At 44.6% G+C, this 2,958-nt stretch overlaps 1 pseudogene; it reads right to left on the bottom strand.

The window, feature by feature from the left end:
• Nucleotides 1–1,834: 1,834 nt before the first annotated feature.
• Nucleotides 1,835–2,616, bottom strand: LOC149990431 (elongation factor 1-alpha 1 pseudogene; annotated as a pseudogene).
• Nucleotides 2,617–2,958: the final 342 nt, after the last annotated feature.

The raw sequence follows: 2,958 nt of genomic DNA, 5'->3' as shown, positions 1-2,958 counted from the left end.
AGAATGAGACTGTGCCAACGTTTTTGTTCTTGAAAGGCCATCAGGAAGGAAGGGCGACTGGCTTTCCAAGGGTTAGATAGAGGGCTTGACATGGGAGATTAGTCACCTGACATTCCAGCTCTGGATTGTCTAGAGCCTGTGACTGTGGCTGGCTAAGCCAGCGGCCTGCAGTTCCAGATATATCCACCAGATGGCAATGCCGTGCTATTTTGAAATGCTGGGGACATTAACAGGTTAATTAACATTGACCGGGGGAACCAGAATTTGGAAATGTACATTGAAGAAGGAAGAGATCTGAACGGCGTAAGAGAGGAGGTTGAAAAGCTGAGCAGCGAGGGGAATAAGGATGTGAAGTCTAGGCTTAGGCTATTGCCTCAGAATGTATGTGCCTCATTTGTAAGACAGGGAAAACCCCACGGTTTCTTATGCACAGCTCTAAAAGTCCCAAACGCTCTGAAAAGCGTTGCTTAATTTCCGTTTGAGCCCCTTAATTAACTTGGTATCAATATCAGAACTGGCATGAGATTATTTAGTCATATCACGTTTAATGTGAATATTTATACATATTGCTACAGAAATATTAATGTATTTGGTTATGTAGTGCTGCTCTAGATCTTGCTGGGGGTGTTTTATAATATTTGGCACTTACATCTTCAAACAAATCTGGAAAACTTTGAATTCTAAAATCGGTCTGATTTCTATGATTTACGTTAAGGGATTGTGGACCTGTATCGCCTGCATTATAGGTTGTTTTTTTGTTTGTTTGTTTGTTTTTTTTTAATAATTAAGTGAATGATGTAAAGAACTTGCAACAGTGTTTGCTTCATAATAAAACTCAAAATACATTTATTGGTATTATAATCTTGGCAACATTATACAGGAATTTGACTGCAAATGTAAGGGATTTAGATTTTATATCTAGGGAGCTATTGAAAGCTTTTAAAGAAAGGAGAAATATGATCCCACTATCATACAAAGTTATCTTGATGGTATTATGAAGGATGTTTATTGTGGGTGGGGGTTTGGGCTCAGACTTTATAAAAATAGCAGCAGTGTAAATGAGAGACAATAAAGGCCTCAATTAGGAAAGTGTGGTAGGGATGACCTCAAAACATTTATCATATAGAATATGCAAGGTTTGGTGATGTGGGGGGTGAGAAAGGAGCAGTAAAAAAATGGCATCTCTAGTTTCAGAAACAGCGTTAATGGTACTGATTAAAGTGAATTTGGCGTCATTACCCCGCTCCCCATACAAGAGGGGAAATGAAACCTGTTTCATTCTAAGACCTGCTTAAGGGCTACATGGTAAATTCAGAAGAGAGCTTTGTCTAAAATCCAGGTCTCCCACCCCGATCCTAATCTATCTTTATGGTATGAAAGCACTTGGTATGTTGGGAACATCCTAGCGAAGTTTGAGGGTTCCTATGCTGGCTCTGTACAGGTGGTAATGACAGCCTCTAACCTCCCCATTTCATATTCCTCTGCCTATGTGCTGTACTCTCGCTCTTTCTGCCCTTCAAAAATTGTCAGTCACTTCCTGACCCTTCCTGAACAAGTGTCAAGAGTTCATTCATTGGTTCCTTCTTGTGGAGGATGCGCAGGTGCCCCTGTACTGGCTCCTCTAGACATTCCCTCACTCCCCCAGGGAATTTCTCTCTCCCTCTCCCTCCCTCTCTCTTCCTCTCTCTCTCCCCCCCCCCAACTCCTTTTCTCTCTTCCCTTAGCCTCTCCTGAGGAAAGGATCAGAATTCACCATTTTGTTCTCAGGTGAGAGCCAGGCAGGGACCCCTCTCTGAGCTATTCTGCGGTTGCCATTTCATTGTTGAGAGGAAAATCAGATCTCAGGAGGAAAGTCAGAGAAGTTCTTGACACACTTGGACTTGCTAGAAACTATATCGACGATGGCAGCATCACCAGATTTCAAAACCTTCGGGCCATCTTCCAGCTCTTTCCAGAACGACAATCAATCTTGTCCTTTAGCTCAGCAAACTTGCAAGCAGTGTGAGCTGTGTGACAGTCCAGCACAGGTGCATGTCCAGCATGGATTTGGCCTGGATGGTTCCGGATCATCACTTGAGCTGTGAAGCCAGCTGCTTCCATTGGTGGGGCATTCTTGCTGTCACTAGCCACGCTGCCATGACAAACATCTTTGACAGACATGTTCTTGACCTTGAAGCCCACGTTGTCCCCAGGAAGACCTTCACTGAAAACGTCATGGCGCATTTCAGCAGAACTTCCTTCAGTTATAACGTTGCCTGCAGCGAAGGTGGCCGTCATGCCCAGTTGGAGAACAGCAGTCCCCACTCGGCCCACAGGGACAGTACCTATACCACTAACTTTGTAGACACCCCGGAGGGGCAGGCGCAGGGGCTTGTCAGTTGGCCGGGTTGGTGTCAGGATGCAATCCAGAGCTTCGAACAGCGTGGTTCCACTAGCATTGCCATCTTTATGGGGCACTTTCCATCCCTTGAACCAAGACATGTTAGCACTTGGCTCCGGCATGTTGTCGCCATTCCAATGAGAAATTGGCACAGATGCGACTGCATCGGCGTTGTAGCTCATTTTCTTAATGTAGGCGCTGGCTTCTTTTTTATAATAAGTGTATTGGGGTGACATTGCTTAGTAAAGTTATATTGGTGTCTGACTAAGCTAAGAACCATATGACCTCACTCGTATGTGGGATATAAAACTGAAACAGACACAGACAACGGTGTGGTGGTTACCAGAGGGCAGGGGCTGAGGGGGTAGTAGAGGGTAAAGGGGGCCAAATATATGGCACAGTAAAGGCTCCCATTTATTATCCTGTTTCCCCACCTTATCTTCCAGCTCCTGAAGCTGGCAGAGCAGCGGACAACCGCATACCCTTTTCCAATCTCAGCCCTTTCTTTAGTGTTTGGTTTCATTCATGATCTCACTTAGTGTATGTCAAGGTTTCAAGTAACCGAACACTTCTGTAAA

Source organism: Furipterus horrens, unplaced genomic scaffold (assembly GCF_987537825.1).
Source record: "Furipterus horrens unplaced genomic scaffold, mFurHor1.1.pri manual_scaffold_17, whole genome shotgun sequence".
In the NCBI taxonomy this organism is placed as follows: Eukaryota; Metazoa; Chordata; class Mammalia; order Chiroptera; family Furipteridae; genus Furipterus; species Furipterus horrens.
The sequence above is the reverse complement of the archived record's forward strand: the minus strand, read 5'-3'. Positions and strand labels throughout refer to the sequence as shown.